The 19,916-nt window shown below is 43.0% G+C and overlaps 1 protein-coding gene across 1 annotated transcript in view; it reads left to right on the top strand.

Annotated features, from left to right (window-relative positions):
• Positions 1–762: 762 nt before the first annotated feature.
• rai14.S (retinoic acid induced 14 S homeolog) overlaps positions 763–19,916 on the top strand; it is a 112,235-nt gene continuing 93,081 nt past the window's right edge. Inside the window, exon 1 of the mRNA XM_041580598.1 lies at positions 763–1,048. The gene's annotated coding sequence lies outside the window, so the exon portion shown is untranslated. The remainder of the gene's footprint in view (positions 1,049–19,916) is intronic.

The raw sequence follows: 19,916 nt of genomic DNA, 5'->3' as shown, positions 1-19,916 counted from the left end.
ATCAATAAGGGAATATAATAATTATATCAATAAGGAAATATAATAATAATATCAATATTGGAATATAATAATGTCAATAAGGGAATATAATAATTATATCAATAAGGGAATATAATAATAATATCAATAAGGGAATATAATAATGTAAATAAGGGAATATAATAATTGTATCAATAGGGGAATATAATAATTATATCAATAAGGGAATATAATAATGTAAATAAGGGAATACAATAATAACATCAATAAGGGAATATAATAAAATTGTAAATAAAATAATATAATAATAATTTCAATAAGGGAATATAATAATAATATCAATAAGGGAATATAATAATTATATCAATAAGGGAATATAATAATAATAATATCAATAAGGGAATATAATAATTATATCAATAAGGGAATATAATAATGTAAATAAGGGAATATAATAATATCAATAAGGGAATATAATAAAAATGTAAATAGAATAATATAATAATAATGTAAATAAAATGATATAATAATAATATGAATAAGGGAATATAAGACTTTTCTCCCCTTCCCGTAGTAACTTTTTTGGCCCAGCCATTGATCAGTGTGTGTCTGTGGGAGATAATGATTTAATGGCAGTGATTCCATTGCTGTGGCCCCGCCTCTTCAGTGACAGTGGCTCTGCCGCTATTGTACCGTCACTGACACCTGCACGTTGAGTCCAGTAGATGGCGCTGCGGAGCTCTCTCCTCCTTGGCTCAAAGTGGCTGGAACAAAAGAGAATAAAAAGTCCAAAGATCAGAAGCCGGCGGAGAGGGAGGGAGAGGAGCCGGCAGTTAGCGGGGAGTTACTCACTGGGAGGACAGGCAGCCGGCGTGGATTGTCCCGAGTTGGAAGGAGGAGACAATAATCTCCTACATTCCCCCTGTTTTCTTCGGTCATGTACCGGAGATCAGGCTCACTAACAGCAGCAACTTACACCATTGTGTCCTGCCAAGAGCGAGACTTCAGGGGCATTAGAGACAACAGCACCTGGGAGAGAGAGCGGGAGCTGAGCAGCAGCCTGTAACAGGTGAGAGCTGGGCAACAGCCTGTGTGTATGAACTGAGAGCTGGGCAGCAGCCTGTGTGTATGAACTGAGAGCTGGGCAGCAGCCTGTGTGTATGAACTGAGAGCTAGGCAGCAGCCTGTATGTATGAACTGAGAGCTGGGCAGCAGCCTGTGTGTATGAACTGAGAGCTGGGCAGCAGCCTGTATGTATGAACTGAGAGCTGGGCAGCAGCCTGTGTGTATGAACTGAGAGCTGGGCAGCAGCCTGTATGTATGAACTGAGAGCTGGGCAGCAGCCTGTGTGTATGAGGTGAGAGCTGGGCAGCAGCCTGTGTGTATGAATTGAGAGCTAGGCAGCAGCCTGTATGTATGAACTGAGAGCTGGGCAGCAGCCTGTGTGTATGAACTGAGAGCTGGGCAGCAGCCTGCGTGTATGAACTGAGAGCTGGGCAGCAGCCTGTATGTATGAACTGAGAGCTGGGCAGCAGCCTGTGTGTATGAGGTGAGAGCTGGGCAGCAGCCTGTCTGTATGAATTGAGAGCTGGGCAGCAGCCTGTATGTATGAACTGAGAGCTGGGCAGCAGCCTGTGTGTATGAACTGAGAGCTGGGCAGCAGCCTGTGTGTATGAACTGAGAGCTGGGCAACAGCCTGTGTGTATGAACTGAGAGCTGGGCAGCAGCCTGTGTGTATGAACTGAGAGCTGGGCAGCAGCCTGTGTGTATGAACTGAGAGCTGGGCAGCAGCCTGTGTGTATGAACTGAGAGCTGGGCAGCAGCCTGTGTGTATGAACTGAGAGCTGGGCAGCAGCCTGTGTGTATGAACTGAGAGCTGGGCAGCAGCCTGTATGTATGAACTGAGAGCTGGGCAGCAGCCTGTGTGTATGAGGTGAGAGCTGGGCAGCAGCCTGTGTGTATGAATTGAGAGCTAGGCAGCAGCCTGTATGTATGAACTGAGAGCTGGGCAGCAGCCTGTGTGTATGAACTGAGAGCTGGGCAGCAGCCTGCGTGTATGAACTGAGAGCTGGGCAGCAGCCTGTATGTATGAACTGAGAGCTGGGCAGCAGCCTGTGTGTATGAGGTGAGAGCTGGGCAGCAGCCTGTCTGTATGAATTGAGAGCTAGGCAGCAGCCTGTATGTATGAACTGAGAGCTGGGCAGCAGCCTGTGTGTATGAACTGAGAGCTGGGCAGCAGCCTGTATGTATGAACTGAGAGCTGGGCAGCAGCCTGTCTGTATGAACTGAGAGCTGGGCAGCAGCCTGTATGTATGAACTGAGAGCTGGGCAGCAGCCTGTCTGTATGAACTGAGAGCTGGGCAGCAGCCTGTATGTATGAACTGAGAGCTGGACTGCAGCCTGTATATATGAGGTGAGAGCTGGGCAGCAGCCCGTGTGTTTGAGGTGAGAGCTGGGCAGCAGCCTGTATGTATGAACTGAGAGCTGGGCAGCAGCCTGTGTGTATGAACTGAGAGCTGGGCAGCAGCCTGTATGTATGAACTGAGAGCTGGGCTGCAGCCTGTATATATGAGGTGAGAGCTGGGCAGCAGCCTGTATGTATGAACTGAGAGCTGGACTGCAGCCTGTATATATGAGGTGAGAGCTGGGCAGCAGCCCGTGTGTTTGAGGTGAGAGCTGGGCAGCAGCCTGTATGTATGAACTGAGAGCTGGGCAGCAGCCCGTGTGTTTGAGGTGAGAGCTGGGCAGCAGCCTGTATGTATGAACTGAGAGCTGGGCAGCAGCCTGTGTGTATGAACTGAGAGCTGGGCAGCAGCCTGTATGTATGAACTGAGAGCTGGGCAGCAGCCTGTATGTATGAACTGAGAGCTGGGCAGCAGCCTGTATGTATGAACTGAGAGCTGGGCAGCAGCCTGTATGTATGAACGGAGAGCTGGGCAGCAGCCTGTCTGTATGAACTGAGAGCTGGGCAGCAGCCTGTATGTATGAACTGAAAGCTGGGCTGCAGCCTGTATATATGAGGTGAGAGCTGGGCAGCAGCCCATGTGTTTGAGGTGAGAGCTGGGCAGCAGCCTGTATGTATGAACTGAGAGCTGGGCAGCAGCCTGTGTGTATGAACTGAGAGCTGGGCAGCAGCCTGTATGTATGAACTGAGAGCTGGGCAGCAGCCTGTGTGTATGAGCTGAGAACTGGGCGGCAGCCTGTGTGTATGAGGTGAGAGCTGGGCAGCAGCCTGTGTGTATGAAGTGAGAGCTGGGCAGCAGCCTGTATGTATGAGGTCAGAGCTGGGCATTCTGTATGAGTGGAGGGATGAATAGGGGCATTTTATGTGCCAGGGCTGGGGGGCACTTTGGGTGGATCCCCGGCTCATCTCATTGTGGGAAGAAGAGGACAATTCAAGGCTGAGGTGGAAGCTTGCCAGGCTGGGATGGCACTGCCCACTGGGCTAAACATATGGCAAGAGGTATGGGAATAGCCTTCACTTACACGCTCAGCTGCTGCAGAACTTCTTGTCTATCAGAGAGCTGTCCTACGCACTGGGGTTCTGCTACCCAAGAGGTTCAGCAGCAGCAACAGGCAGTCACACTTTCCCAGATAGACAATCGAAAGGTGGAGATGTCACCAAACGAGCGAATCTCTCCCCGATATGGCCATATGAGGTGGCTGATATTGGGCAGATCAGATCGTGGACCCTCGGGCACAACGATCGGATCATAACGACAGTTATTCCCGCGGTCGGATCGCAGGAACGCATTAACAAACAGATGCGGCCGCAATACGACAGGATTTTTGATCCTGCCCGATCGGCATCTGGCCAACTTTCGCCGAAATATCGGTCTGTCTTTCTTTTGGAGGCTGATTATTTGCTCCCATAGCGGCTTAGCTTGAAAAATGACACACTTCCATCAAGGGGCATCGGTTACCCTGTTATTATTATTATTATTATTATTATTAATAAGATGTATTTATATAGCGCCCAGGCTGTGTCTGCACCTCCACAAGGGGGGAACCTCAAACAAGCCAAGAGTTTGTGCAGCAGCTCCGTAATTGAGCTCTGTAACTGACATCTGCCTGTGTTTTATCCAAATTATTCACACTTCACTAGCCCAGCGGAGAGGGTTACAAGCCCCTGTGCTCCTGAAAGACTTGGCCGGCTACCAAACACGGCCTCAAAGCCTCGCCATAGGAATGCTTTTGGCTGTTGCTTTTTACTTTGTAACTCTGGTGATTAGTGTTCTGCAACTCCCAGCATCCCACTGCTGGGTTGGTGCAGAGAGTTGTAGTTTAGCATCCATGGACCCTAATGTCTTCTTTTGTCATTTTGTTCCAAATCAGTTTAGAATTCTGTCTTAATCCTTGCAGGGGGGTCATAGAGTACAAATAGTGCCTGTGAATGGGGTGCGTAACTGTGTATTCATCCGATCTCTGTATCCAGGAACTGTATATCATGGCAACGGATGTGATTTGATCCGACCGGTGACGTTAAATTGCTGGGAATATCGCACCTATAATCCGGCAATTACATTAGTGAATAATAGTAACAGGGCACTACATAAACAAAGTAGACTAAATATAGATTTATAGACAAAAAGATATGGCTGTGCAAATATACTATGTCGTTTATACAACCAATACCACCTCCAGAAGACAAAAATCCATTAAAACTCTGTTCAGACTACGGGCTCAATACCCATCTTAGAAGCACAAAACTCGTTATCAATATTTCTCGATATCCATAGACGTATATACAACCGATATTAACCGTGCTGTTTGCTCAGTTCTAGTATGCCACTGGAAGCGACATTACTCTAGTGTGAGTGACCACCACTTCACACTAATCCTGAGCACAGACAAGGCGAGATCCGCACGTGTATATCACTTATCCTAATATAAGACCTTAGTCTGACACCCATCCAGCACTGGACTCTGTGAAATCATTGTACCGTTTATGTGTAATCATCGCCTAACTCTATTGTCCGATCCCTAAACTCATATGTAACTAGTCCCTTTATAGAAATGATACGCCTTTGCGCCAATCAATTATTTGATGCTGCTACTCTTACTGTCTGTCTACACTGATTGGCCTGTGAATGGGGTGCGTAACTGTGTATTCATCCGATCTCTGTATCCAGGAACTGTATATCATGGCAACGGATGTGATTTGATCCGACCGGTGACGTTAAATTGCTGGGAATATCGCACCTATAATCCGGCAATTACATTAGTGAATAATAGTAACAGGGCACTACATAAACAAAGTAGACTAAATATAGATTTATAGTACCAAAACGATATCTAATAATATAATGGACGCGTTTTGCCCCTTAAAGGTATAGTGTCTTCATTGGGGACATGTGCATAATTATTGGATCCTTTTGAGTGAGTATAACTAGATTTATGCTGCTTTGTTTATGGAGTGGCCTATTACTGTTATTTACTGATTTAAAGGGGTTGTTCTACTTTGAATTAACCTTTAGTATGATGTAGAGACAGTTTGCATTTGGTTTTTATTTTTTTAATCACTTGTGGTTTTTGAGGTTGTTATTCAGCAGCTCTCCAGTTTGCAACTTCCAGCCCTTTAAGCACCCTCTACAGACCCCCCCCCCTCCCACAGCAGGCACCCTAAAATGCTAATGTTTATTGAAAGTGTGTTACTCCCTCCCAGTTAATATAAACCCCAAGGACACTATTGCTGTGTTCATGAAGCCGTTTATTGAGTTGCCGTAAGGTATGGTAATAGTGATATTATCACTTGCATAATACATGCGTAATAGTCTGAATAATCACACTCCTGTAGCAACATAACCCGTGAGTCAGTGGCTGAACCCTGCAGCAGTCTTGTTTCACTGCACTGCAACCAACAACCCCCTGAGTCAGTGACTGAACCCTGCAGCCATCTAGTTTTACTGCACTGCAACCAACAACCCCCTGAGTCAGTGACTGAACCCTGCAGCCATCTAGTTTTACTGAACTGCAACCAACAAACCCCTGAGTCAGTGGCTGAACCCTGCAGCTGTCTCATTTATTTGCACTGCAACCAAACAAACCCCTGAGTCAGTGGCTGAACCCTGCAGCCGTCTTGTTTCCCTGCACTGCCAACAACAAACCCCTGAGTTAGTGGCTGAACCCTGCAGCTGTCTCATTTATTTGCACTGCAACCAAACAAACCCCTGAGTCAGTGGCTGAACCCTGCAGCCCTCTTGTTTCATGCACTGCCAACAACAAACCCCTGAGTCAGTGGCTGAACCCTGCAGCTGTCTCATTTACAGTATTTGCACTGCAACCAAACAAACCCCTGAGTCAGTGGCTGAACCCTGCAGCCCTCTTGTTTCCCTGCACTGCAACCAACAAACCCCTGAGTCAGTGGCTGAACCCTGCAGCTGTCTCATTTATTTGCACTGCAACCAAACAAACCCCTGAGTCAGTGGCTGAACCCTGCAGCTGTCTCATTTATTTGCACTGCAACCAAACAAACCCCTGAGTCACTGGCTGAACCCTGCAGCCCTCTTGTTTCCCTGCACTGCCAACAACAAACCCCTGAGTCAGTGGCTGAACCCGCAGCTGTCTCTTTATTTTGCACTGCAACCAAACAAACCCCTGAGTCACTGGCTGAACCCTGCAGCCCTCTTGTTTCCCTGCACTGCCAACAACAAACCCCTGAGTCAGTGGCTGAACCCTGCAGCTGTCTCATTTATTTGCACTGCAACCAAACAAACCCCTGAGTCAGTGGCTGAACCCTGCAGCCCTCCTGTTTCCCTGCACTGCAACCAACAAACCCCTGAGTCAGTGGCAGAACCCTGCAGCTGTCTCATTTATTTGCACTGCAACCAAACAAACCCGAGTCAGTGGCTGAACCTTGCAGCCCCCTTGTTTCCTTGCACTGCAACCAACAAACCCCTGAGTCAGTGGCAGAACCCTGCAGCTGTCTTGTTTCACTACACTGCAACCAACAAACCCCTGAGTCAGTGGTTGAACCCTGTAGCCATCTAGTTTCTTTGCACTGCAAACAAACAAACCCTGGTACTGGATGGGGGGATAGAAAGACAAATGCCCAAACATTTGGAACCCCCCATCACTTGGACCTTTCCTTCTCTTTTGCGAAGAGCAGTTAATCTAGATGTTTTCTGCATGGCAGTTTAGTATCCATTACAGTCTGAAGCAGACATGAAATTTAACCGTTAATTAGACAAACAGGGTTTTCCAGGATTGCCCTGTTTTCATTAGTTGAGGTGGAGGCCAAACAAAAAGGACACATCAGACTCGCTAAAGGAGAGAGGCAGCGAACGCCCCCATCAGCACTGATCAATAACACAGCTCCTCCCAGTGGTTATATTTTCAGATTTTTGACCATATATCCATAGGAGAGGCAGTTAAGGAGAATATACAACATTCTATGACATAAAGCTTGACTCTGAGGGTGCAGATTCTATGCCATGAAACTGATGGACATTTTGTAAAGTAGTGGTTAATGCTAAGTGGTTGCCGTGGGTTACTACTCCAGAGTGAAATTGCACCTGCTATGTGAATGCCCCTATTGTTGTTAACCTTTGTCTCACGCAGAAGAGGTCACAAACTTGCTATGAAATAATGCAGAAAGATCTATGAGGTGTCAGCCATTTCTACTCTGTCACAAAAAAGGTTTTTTTTGGGCAATAGCTATTTTTTTCTTTAGATTTATTTTTCTCAGTAGACAAAGGGGGCTCAGAGTAAATTTGATACTTGGGATTAGTAGAACGAATTGTTCACCTTTAATTTAACTTTTAGTATGATGTAGAAAGTGATATTATGTGACTATTTGCAATTGGTTTACATTTTTTTTATTATTTGTGGATTTTGAGTTATTTCGCTTTTTTATTCAGCAGCTCTCCAGTTTGTAGTTTTGGCAATCTAGTTGCTAGGGTCCAAGTTACCCTAGCAACCATGCATTGTTTTAAATAAGAGACTGGAATATGACTAGGAGAGGGTCTGAATAGAAAGATGAGTAATAAAAAGCAGCAATAGCAATACATTTGTAGCCTTACAGAGCATTTGTTTTTAGATGGGGTCAGGGACCCCCATTTTAAAGCTGGAAAGAGTCAGAAGGCAAATAATTCAGCCTTTTTCAGCAGAAATTGATCCAGCCGAATCCTTGCGCCTGACCGAACCAAAACCCAATTTGCATATGTAAGTTAGAGGCGGGGAGGGAAATCACGGGACTTTTTGTCACCAAACAAGGAAGTAAAAAAAATTTTCCCCCACGTTTTCCTTTCCCACTCTATTTACATATGCAAATTAGGATTCGGTATACAACCAAATCTTTCATGAAGGATTTGGGGATTCGGTGCATCCTCATATATATAATAGAGATATGTATATTGTATATATAGCGAATAAAGTACCCCCTCTTGTAAATTGTAAGGATAAGTTACCGAGGAGTTTCATGACCACATAAAACTATATTAAATATATATATATAACTATAATATATAACTTCTAATATCCTTATATTTTGCAACAGGGGGTACTTTATTATAATACATACATTTCAGTGAGTCAACTCACCGTTTATACGGATATCATTTACAAGATATTCATGACTTTTGTGTATTATATATATATATATATATATATATATATATATATATATATATATATATAATATATATATATATATATATATATATATATATATATATATATATATATATATATCTATATAGTGAATAAAGTACCCCCTCTTGTAAAATATAAAATATAAACATATAAGGATATTATAAGTTACCGAGGAGTTTCATGACCATATAAAAACACGAGGCCAAAGGCTGAGTGTTTTTATACAGGTCATGGAACGCCGAGGTATCTTCTAATATCCTCATATTTTACAACTGGGGGTACTTTATTTATTTATTTATTTCAGTGAGTCATGTGACAGAAATGACATCAGAACTCACCGTTTATAACTGATGACATCAGAACTCACCTTTTATAAGTATATCATTTACAAGATATTCATAGCTTTTGTGTATTATATATATATATGTATACGGTACACTTAAAATAAGATCAACAGGTCTTAAAAAATGTAGAAAAAATGTTATTAATAAAACGACTAACGTTTCAAAGTAATAGGATATAATTTACAAGATAGTCATGGCTTTTGTGTATTATATATATCTATATATAAATATAAAGGAACAAGTTTAAAGGTTGTACTTGATGGATCGGTTAGTTTTAAATGTCGTGTTACTACATACCCTGTGTCACTGGACTGACTCAGCAAGGTCGGGCTTATTTCCACTGACAGTGATTCAGGGAAATACAGCGCAGCATCTACTACTTGGTATGTCAGCTGTTTGAGCTTAGGTCTGGCCCCTTGGGCTCCTGTTGGTGACAGCCTGATGACTTTCCTCAGAGACATTTGTTCCTATTATTAACTGTCCCACTAAATGTCACATATTTGTGTATTTTAAAAGTTTAGTGATTTGTTTGACCTGCCTGGGTCAGAGATCCTATTTCATCCACTCTCATAGGTAAATTAGATAAAGACCAACCCATGCTGCAATTTATAATGAAAAAAGTACCCCTTATTGTAAAATATAAGGAGGAGTTCCATGACCATATACAGGTCATGGAACTCCGAGGTAACTTATAATATCCTCATATTTTACAACTGGGGGTACTTTATTTATTATAATACACAAATTTTAGTGAGTCATGTGACAGAAATGACATCACTACTCACCGTTCATAACTGATGACATCACTAGTCACCATTTATAAGGATATAATTTACAAGATATTCATGGCTTTTGTGTATTATAAGTATATGTAGGATAAAGGCTAAATTATCCTACCCTCTGTTAGACAAGCATAATTTTTTTGTAAATATTCTCTATCACAGAGCAGGGGATCGAGGTTGTGGCTAAATGGACATGGAACGGTGTAACAAAGCAGGTTTGGGGTGTGATGGGGTCATCATTTAAAATCTCCCTGAAATGACCCCAGTAGGCTAGCATTTGCTTTGCTGAGTTGTATATCTGGAAAGGAAGTAGTAGAGTAGTACTTAACAGCAAATACACTCTAGATCACGGGTTCCCAGCCTTTTTTTATTCAGATGTAAAAAAAAAAGAAAATTGGAGAACAGCACAAGCATTCAAAAAGTTCCTGGGGGCTGTGGTTGGCTATTGGTAGCCCCTATGTGGACTGGCAGCCTACACAAAGCTCTGATTGGCAGTACATATGGTTTTTATGCAGCTAAAGCTTTCCTTCAGATCAGAAATTGAAAAATAAGCACCTGCTTTGAGGCCACTGGGAGCAACATCCAAGGGATTGGTTAGCAACATGTTAGTTACAAGCCACTGGTTGGGTATCACTACTCTACATGCACATCTAATGATGGTCGGGCTTATAGTGCAACTTGTATATTTTTTCATGTCCAAAAACTCTTACTAATTTTCCTGTTGGTTCCTGAAGTCGAACTGCACTGAGAACCTTTAATTAGAGCTGTTTCTTTTAGTTGGCCCTAAAGCTTTTCTACTTTGTAAAATAGCTCCTCTCCGTTTATAAACCATGAAAAAGGCTAGCAACCTTGGGCTGTAGTCATATTGCCTTTTACCAAGGCCAATCGCACAAACAGCAGTTTCAGTTGGCTGAACTCTAACACCATATTCATACTGAGCAACTTTATATAAAGTTGCAGAAAATACACAGTTTACAGAGCGCAAAGTCAAGCCATGAACGCAAGCCAAGAAATTCTGTAACATTATCTTTATGGTACAAGTGACCTTGCTGTGGATTAAACTATTACATGTCTGCGTTTAGTGCTAGACATGCTTGTTACAAATTTCTATACACTGAATTTCACAGTTAAGTGAAATTGTTATCTGACGTAGCATGCCTGGTGGAGCTTATACTATTTGCTTTTCCTTTCTAACATGTTTTCAAAGGTGACACTTTTTGAGACTTTGGCCAAAGGTTATTTCATAACCGCCATGCCTGCCGTTGCTTTCTGTTTGCTTTAGAAACGTTGTTCTATATCTTAACTTTTTATAGTGCTGTTTGTTTAGAGACAGGCAGAAAGGTCACAAGCCAAGAGTTTAGGTTATAACAAGGCTGCAGTTTTCACTTTTCTGTGTTGCATGAACCAAAGAAGTGTCAGGGTTTGACTAGTACAGATTGGTTTCAGTACCAGAGAGCAATACTCTGTTTAATAAAGTGCTCTTCTGGCAAAGGCCAGTGTTGCTTTTCAGAGGAATTTTCTGTTACAGAATAGTCTCGGAGGAGAAGGCTTTGTTTTTGTAGAATGCATTGTCCCAGAGGTTTAGGTCTTAGGGTCAGGGCACACGCTCAGATTCGGGGAGATTAGTCACCCGGGGACAAATCTCCCCCTCATTCAAGCGACTAATCTCCCTGAACTGCCTACCGCCTGCTAGAATGTAAATCGCCGGCGGGATGGCACTTGTAGCTCCTCATTTTCTGAAGTTGCCTAGTCTTAACAAAACATTCACGTTCCTGAAAAATGTTTAAAAAGAAATTCTGTGTCTCTGATGATTATTTAATTTTGAATAGAAATGTTATGTTCCAGAGGAATTCTCAGATGGATAATTCAGCTGGCATTCGTGACACTGCTGTTTCATGGTTTACATCTTATCTTTCTGATCAGGGCCAGAGCTAGGGGTAGGCAGAAGAGGCAGCTGCCTAGGGCGCAATGATTGGAGGGCGCTGGGCAGCTACCTCTTCTGCTTACCCCTAGACCGAACCCACCTGGAAATCTGTTCGCAGTAAGCGCCGCACGCTGAGGTGAACGTGAATGCCTTTACTGCACATGCACCTTTAATGCGCATGCGCGCCGGGACCGCCTTTAATGTGCATGCGCGCTGGGAACGTGCTTACTGCGCATGCGCGAGTGACGGGAGAAAGGAAGGGGCGAGCAGGCTGGCTGGGCTGCCTAGGGCACCCGGCCTGTTTGGCCCGCTTCTGTTTCTGATTATTCTTTAGGGTAAGGCCAGACGAGGAGATTCGGGGAGGTTTTGTCGCCTGGCGCAAAAGACGTGGCGATTAGTCGCCAGGCTACAAAACCTCCCCGAAGTCTATAAAGGGAAGTCGGGCTCGGGTGGAGGGAGGGATGGCGGGTTATCGTTGGTGCAGGTCAGGAAAAACCCAACCCGCGCATCACTAACTCAAAATCAAACTGCTTATACTTACATTCAAGGTTCTTAACAACGAAACCCCTCCCTATATTTCATCTCTGACCCCAAAATACACTCCTTCTCTCAAACTTCAGCCCATTCTCATCTGCAAGACTTCTCTCGAGCTGTCAGTTTCTCCTGCTTTCCAAATGTTCAAACTCCCCTAAAGACCCACCTGTTTAGGGAAACTTATTCAATGTACCTTAACTAATCAGTCATAGCTGTGTCATAAATCATAAATTTGTTTCTGAAATCCTTATGTCTCAATTGTACCCTAACCTTTAGGTTGTAAACCCTTGTTTGCTATTCACCATTTGTTCCCTGTTTATTATAAACTAATGTAAAGTTGGTGCTATACAAATAAATGTTGATAATGATGCCTTAGAGAAGAATGCTGTTTTTAGTCAAAACCCTAAATATCAAAGCCGAATGCTATATTCTAAAAGAGTGCTCGGCCTCAGGGTGGAATGCAGCAGATTGATCGATGACTGGCTGAGACCTGATCAGATATTTGTCTTGAAGGCTGTTATTTTGGCACCATGTGTGATCCAAAAAACGTCCAGTTTGGTCAGGAGTTAGTAGCTATTCTTATCCCGTGTAGTGAAAGCTTGAGAAGTTTTGAGCAGGCTACAATCCTGCCCTCAGGTAACCTCCCTGCCCACCCCAACTTGAATGCTTCTTTAAAGGCTAAATTTCATTAAGTGCTCTTTCTGTTTTTTACATGATGTAGCACCAAAGAGAATTCCTACCCCATTAAATGATGAGTCAAGCTGGATAAGCTCTGCCTGAGACCCCACCCTGGACTTGCAGTTATTTAAAAGCGTGTGTCTTTATCTAGGGTGTGCTTGGCTATACTATATTATCAGTTGATATACTTTTTATTAAAAACAGATCATATATTATACGCAAGTCTTCTTGACGAAAATGTGAGTAATTTTGTTCTGAGTAATTATGTATTTTAAGGTCTTTGACTGCCAGAAGTGGATTTAATAAATGTACACTTGTGCGCAATAAGAATGTTGACTCAAGTGCACCATCTTGTTCTAATAAAATGAAAGAATAGGGTTGATAACAGATATATTTGATTATATATATCATAAAGAAAGATATAATCAAAAATTCCATTTGTCCTTGAAAGAATTTCACCCAGGAACACGTAGCAGTAGGAAGGTTCTTTGTTTGACTCCCTACAGCAGTTTTTTGTGGGGTAAATATGAACTAGACTGTACAAGACCTGACAGCATTGCTATAGTGGTGTGTGTCTTGGAAATTCCATTCCTTTTCATGCTGGGAGTCACAGTGCTCTCTTAGGCTGGCGGTTCCTGGGGTCACACAGTATTTTTCTAGTGGGAGTGACAGTGCTATCCTTGCTGGGGGGGAGTGTGAATTTTCTGTTGGCTGGAAGTTATAGTGCCATTTAGTTATGGGCGAATTTATTCGCCAGGCGCCAATTTGCGGCGAATTTGCGCGATTCGCCGCCAGCTAATAAATTCGCGAAACGCCCGCGTAAATTCGCGGAAAAAATTCGCCGGCGTCAAAAAAAATTTTCCCGAAAAAACAGAAATTTGCTAATTTTTCGGCGAAGCGAATCGGCGCAAATTCGCCCATCACTAGTGCCATTCCAAAAGTACTATGCTGGGGGTTGCTGGGAGTCACAATTTTATTCCATGTTGGGGATCACACAATGTCATTTTATCTTTTGTTAATTAAAATGCTATTTTGCGATGGTGGTTGCTGGGGGTCACCGTGCCAATAGATGTTGGGTTTCTTTGTGTCATTGGATACCTAGAAACCCAACACATTCCTCTTTAATCAGCAACTTATTGCATCTATCGGTATGTATTGTATTGCTTCCAGCAGTCTATATTCGTGATGCGGGTCTATGAACAGAAGGGGAAAGCTGGGTGTGGTCAGACGAGTTAGGGTTGGGTGTGAGTTGAGGTTTTCCGCACCGGCTTTCCCCCTCTATTTATAGACCTGCCCATAACATCACAGAAGTGGCGGGGCAGGCAGGGGCGCTCCGCCAATTAGGCGAGTTGAGAAACTCGCCTCAGACGGCAGCGCCCCCTGCTTACCAGGGTCGGAAAAATTGCCGCTCCTGGTAACTCGGAAATTCGGCTCTTCTAGTGCAGAGAGCGCAACTGGGATGAAACCCCGACCCCCTCCGGCGCTGAAAAGGTGAGTGCCGTGCAGAGGGGGGGCAGCAGAACAAAAGTCACCTTGGGCGGCAAAATTACCTGGATCGACCCTGGGGGCAGGCGTAAGCCTATAAAACCAGAAGCCACAGTGTTTGGTCGCGGGTAGGGAGAGCAGGCCCAAACCAAACCACGGGTTGCGCGGTTATTGAGTTGACCCGTACATCACTAGTCTGTTCCACAAGCAGGGTATACATTTCCTCTAGCAGTATGTCAGCCCCACAAGCAGAGACGTATTCAGCAATATTTCAGCCCCATTAGCTGTTGTTATTGCTTCCAGCAGCCTTTCTGTCCCACAAGCAGTGTTTGCATTACCACCAGCAGTATGTCAGCCCCACCGAGAGTTATTGCCTCTAACATTATGTCAGTTTCAAAAACAGTGTGTAATCACCTCTTCCCCCACACAAAGTATAGGAATGTTTCCAGCAGTGTGTCCAGATATGTAAAGTACATGTTACACTTTGTGTAATGCGCTTATAGATTAATCACTTATTGAAATAATGTGTTTTTGAGCACAAAAAGGGAATGTCCTTTGATCCAAAAAATAATAGTCACAGTGGACCAAAGTAGCTGAACTAGTTCCTCATGATACTGAAGCTTTCCATTGGGGAGGTGTGGGTGTGAGTTTTGTCACAAGCCATTGCAGATAGGCCACTGAGCAACTGATTTTCTCTGACTCTATTTTGGTTGTTACCAGGGCCGCCATCAGGGGGGGACAGGGGGGAGAGTTGTAGGGGGCCCCGAGGGTAAGGGGGGCCCCGGCCACGCCACACTTACTTGATTTGCCGGGCCCCCCATCTTTCTGAGAGCTGCTGACTTCGAAGGCATGGGCCTGGCCACCAATTTTATTATAATGCGGGGGGGCCTTAGCCACCAATTTTTTTTCTCGTGTGGGGTCCTAGCCACCAATATTTTTTAATAGGGGGGCCCTGGCCACAAATGTTTTTTTATGGGGGGCCCTGACCACCAATATCTTTTTATTAACATGTGGGAACCCTAGCCACCAATTTTTTTTTGTTTTTTTACTGTGTGGGGGGGGGGGAGGGCGGACCTGTAGGTGGGGCTTGTGGTGGGTGCAGCCCAGGGGGCCCAGGAGATTTTTGTCGTACGGGGCCCTGCGATTTCCGATGGTGGTCCTGGTTGTTACCAAACGTACTAAATCCACTTTACAAAATGCCATCTCCCTTCTTGCGATCATTTGTTGCTGGGACTAGATGCTGGGACTTTACACTGATTTATTGCTTATCACCTATTAGCTTTTTTTGTTTAAGGGCACTGACAGCCACTGGCCTGGAGTACACATATGCCCAAATGGCCCCCCCAACTGCCCACTAAATAGTGACTATCTATGGCATCTTACATTTGCCAGAATACATGGATTTCTAGTCCAGATTGGATACCATAACGGATCCACCAGTGTGTGTCACCCTGCATTAGCACATACTACTATATCTAGAGTGTAAGTTCTTCAGGTGATAAACCTTCTTTTCTGCTACCAGTTTGCTTTGCATGATGTATGGGGCAATATGAAAATGGATTATCCTTGGGGCTCCTTTCCCACCAAGTGAATTGGTTGAGCCGTGGGCAATGGTTGACCCAAAATAATTGGTCTTTACCTGCCATCAGAGTTGGGCTAAATGCACAGAAGACTCTGATTGGACAACATACTTCAGTCGGCAGCAAGAAATATTAGTCTTACATGGCAAGAAACCAACAGGTGACCCCACAAGCATCTCTATTGTTACTCCCTCCTTATTTTTCTCCCTTAATGGAATGACTTATCATCTTTATAATGTTGGGGATACAAAGATCTTCCACCAGTGGATTTAATGGCTTTCTATTGCATCTGTACTTGACATGTTGACATTAATAGTGATGACTTCAAGGGTTTATCTGATTTTGCTCACAAACTACACCCTTGGCAGTTGATAACTGGGTGGTTTGGTTTTCTTCCACTATCCCTTTCCCCAAGGGCCTTGTTCATTAAGCCAATTGATGTTTTGAACCTGCGTAGTAACCCCTGGCCAACAGTCAGCAGTAAAGGTAGCCATACACAATAAGATCCGCTCGTTTGGCAAGGTCGCCAAACAAGCGGATCTTAACCCGATGTGCCCACTAACGGCTGGGCAATATCGGATGAATCAGATCGCTCGGCCTGGGATCTTCATACCTTGATTCTACTAGAAAATCATGTAAACATAAAATAAACCCGATAGGCTGGTTTTGCTTCCAATAAGGATTAATTATATTTTAGTTGGGATTAGTAGAGATTAGGGATGGGCGAATTTTTTCGCCTTGTTTTGCCGAAAAAATGACGCCCATAGACTTGTAGGGCGTCGTGCATCAAAATAAAAATATGCGTGTCAAAAAATTTTTTAATGGGCGTTGGCAACATTTCGCTGGCGCGAATTTGTGGCGAAACGAAACGGGTTAAATTCCCGAATCCACTTTTTTGGATTTGGCCGAACCCCCGAAACCTTCGTGAAAGATTCGGCCGAATACCGAACCGAATCCGAACCCTAATTTGCATATGCAAATTAGGGGTGGGAAGGGGAAAACATTTTTTACTTCCTTGTTTTGTGACAAAAAGTCACGCAATTTCCCTCCCGCCCCTAATTTGCATGTGCAAATTAGGATTTGGTTCGGCCGGGCAGAAGGATTCGGCCGAATCCTGCTGAAAAAGGCGGAATCCTGGCCAAATCCCGAATCCTGGATTCGGTGCATCCCTATTATAAGTCATGACCATATAAAAACACAAGGCCGAAGGCCGAGTGTTTTTATAAAGGTCATGGAACTCTGAGGTAATTTCTAATATCCTCATATTTTACAACTGGGGTTACTTTATTTATTATAATACACAAGTTTTAGTGAGTCATGTGGCCAAAATGACATCACTACTCACCGTTTATAACTGATGACATCACTAGTCACCGTTTATAAGGATATAATTTACAAGATATTCATGGCTTTTGTGTATTATAAGCAAATAATTACATTTTTCAAAAATGATTTCCTTTTTTCTGTAATAATAAAACAGTACCTTGCATTTGCTCATAACTAAGATATAACTAATCCTTGTTTGTGACAAAATAATCCTATCGGGTTTATTTGATGTTTACATTTTTTTTTATTAACTTAAGGTATGGGAATCCAAATTAAGGGAAGACCTCTTATCCCGAAAACGCCAGATCCCGAACATTTTGGATACTGGATAACAGGTCCCAAACCTGTACAAAATTTGCCAGATATGATTAGATTTTGTTTAAACATGTAAAAGTATGTATAAAGTAATGTATTGCATTAAAGGGCAACTAAAATAAATTTAGTTTAATTCCTGTTCTAGTGAAGGGCTGTAGGCATTTAACATAAGTCTACATTAACCCTTTCCCCACAGCCAGCAGTTCTTTTCCATATAAGTTCAATTTCCCTGTGTTTCTCCAATATACCTTTTGGGTTGCACCAATGTGACCCCCCTTCTCCTGTATTTTCAGGGTGTAACATGTATGCCATGAACACCGGACACCCTGACATTAATAAGTAGCTTTATAAAACCTGGATATCTTAAGCCCCCGAAAACTAAAAAGAACGATTCAAATATTAAATGGGAATTATAAAAGGCAGATATTATGGAATGGTATTATCCATAATGTTTATCTGTTATCTTAATTTCTATCAACATAGTTCAACATAAACAAACATTCTTGTTAATGTAACGGCGCACTCTGTTTCCAAAGAATCAGCGTACATGAGCTTTAATATACATTTAAAGGGCATCTGTCGCTGTTGTTATTATAATCCCATTGGCCTTGGAATAAGCCACAAGCAATGAAGCGTAGCTTTCTGTTTCTCATATCTTTCCGCCGACATTAAAGTCTGTTTTGGTCCTTTGACTGCTTTGTTTTGGTTTTGCGGTATTTTCCACTCTCCTAAATTGTTAAAATAATTGACTTAATTTAATTGAAAAAAATAGTCTGCCTTGTGTTATTTGGGCTAAGGCACTGAAAATTATTTCCGATCATGTTTAGCATTAAAAAAAGGACATTTTATGCTATAAAGGATTACATATAGGATTTGGCTCAGGATGAAAACTGACCCAAGTATGTTTTTGTATATGTGACAGGAACCGTAAACTATAAGCTCCAATAGGCAGGGGACCATGATATCACAGATGTGGGACCTGTCATCCAGAATGCTCGGGACCTGGGGTTTTCCAGATAACGGCTCTTTTTGTAATTTGGATCTTCATCCCTTGTGGGAGCCCATTTACTTAGCTCGAGTGAAGGAATAGAGGAAAAAAACGGCGAATTTCGAAAGGTTTTTTTGGCTACTTCAACCATCGAATGGGCTACTTCAACCTTCGACTTCAAATCAAACAATTCGAACTAAAAATCGTTCGACTATTCGACCATTCGATAATCGAAGTACTGTCTCTTTAAGAAAAAACTTAGACCCCTACTTCGCCACCTAAAAGCTACCGAAGTCAATGTTAGCCTATGGGGAAGGTCCCCATAGGCTTTGCTAGCTTTTTTTGGTCGAACAAAAATCGTTCGATTGATGGATTAAAATCCTTCGAATCGAACGATTTGAAGGATTTAATCGAACGAATAGCGCTAAATCCTTCGACTTCAATATTCGAAGTCGAAGGATTTAACTTCTACAGTCGAATATCGAGGGTTAATTAACCCTCGATATTCGACCTTAAGTAAATTTGCCCCTAAGTCTACTAAAAAAATCATGCAAACAATCAATAAACCCAATAGGCTGGTTTTGCTGCCAATAAGATCTTCGTTTGGATCAAATACAAGCTACTGTTTTATTTTTACAGAGAAAAAGGAATTTTTTTTTTTTTAATTTATTTGGATAAAATGGAGATGGTTTTTCCCTAATTCTGAGCTTTCTGGATTACTAGTTTCAGGATAATGAAACCCACACCAGTAATTAGAATTAGGGATGCACCAAAACCAGGATTCGGTTCGCTATTCGGCCAGCATTCGGCCGAATCCTTGTGCCTGCCAAACAGAATCCGAATCCTTAAAATGATGTGGCTTTTCGTCACAAAATAAGGAAATAAAAAAATTAGTGGAGCTCGCTAGAAGAACCCCGGGTGGGGTGTCAGGTAAGTAAATATAGTCACTTGGGTGTGCCTAACTTTTGGCACTTCATATTTTGTGATGAAAAGTCACTTGATTTTGAAGGATTCGGATTCGGTTGGGCCAGGCACGAGGATTCAGCCGAATCCCCCTCACTGATTTGCATATGCAAATTAGGGTTCTGATTCGGTTCGGTATTCGGCCCGAATCTTTCATAAAGGCTTTGGAGGTTCGGCTGAATCCAAAATAATGGATTTCGTGCATCCCTAATTAGAATACACAGTTACATTCTTACTGCGGTGAGCTATAAAAGGTGACTGTTGAAGAAGTGGTGTATCTAACCACTGCCATGTGATATTTTCCCTTTTTAAACAAGGATGGTGGGAGCTGTACGTCCAGAAACTGCTGGAGATTTTAAGGAGAAGGAATAGCATTTTACACTTGGGGGTGCCTCAAGTGTAAAATGCCATTCCTTCTCGTTTAAG

Source organism: Xenopus laevis, chromosome 1S (genome assembly GCF_017654675.1).
Source record: "Xenopus laevis strain J_2021 chromosome 1S, Xenopus_laevis_v10.1, whole genome shotgun sequence".
Taxonomy (NCBI): domain Eukaryota; kingdom Metazoa; phylum Chordata; class Amphibia; order Anura; family Pipidae; genus Xenopus; species Xenopus laevis.
The sequence above is the reverse complement of the archived record's forward strand: the minus strand, read 5'-3'. Positions and strand labels throughout refer to the sequence as shown.